Raw genomic sequence first — 520 nt, 5'->3', positions numbered from 1 at the left:
TGTAAAAAATACTCCACTACAAGTAAAAATAAATAGAATATAAATATATAAATATAAATAAAAAGTAAAAACATGTATCAGCAAGTTTTAGTTAAAATATGAAAATTCAAAGTATTTATAGTTTAGAGAAAAGTTACATTATGTTTCTGTATTAATATTACTGCTGCAGGAAGGTGTGTTTTAATTTATTTATATGGCATTTCTCTTTTTTATGTTGTGTTTTACGACTTTATATGTTAAAGGTTTAATTACTGAAGCTGTCAGACAAATGTAGAGCAGTAAAAAGCACGATATGTACTCTGAGATGGAGTGAAGTAGAGCTTTAAAGTAGTTTTAAATGTAAATATTCAGGTGAAGTATAAATACCTCACCTATCTACCTAAGTACTCGGGCATGCAGGTTTCACATTGTTTCTCTTCCTTTTCTCGCAGACGGCGGGTCAGTGAAAAGGAAAAACCGGAAGTCGCTCATAATTGAAGTATTATGGAGCTTGAAATGAGGAGGACACAAACACACGGAC

The sequence above is a fragment of the Semicossyphus pulcher genome, unplaced genomic scaffold, assembly GCF_022749685.1.
Source record: "Semicossyphus pulcher isolate SPU_LCO1_2020_fin unplaced genomic scaffold, fSemPul1.0.p SCAF_11, whole genome shotgun sequence".
Taxonomy (NCBI): Eukaryota; Metazoa; Chordata; class Actinopteri; order Labriformes; family Labridae; genus Semicossyphus; species Semicossyphus pulcher.
Note: the sequence above shows the minus strand (reverse complement) of the source record.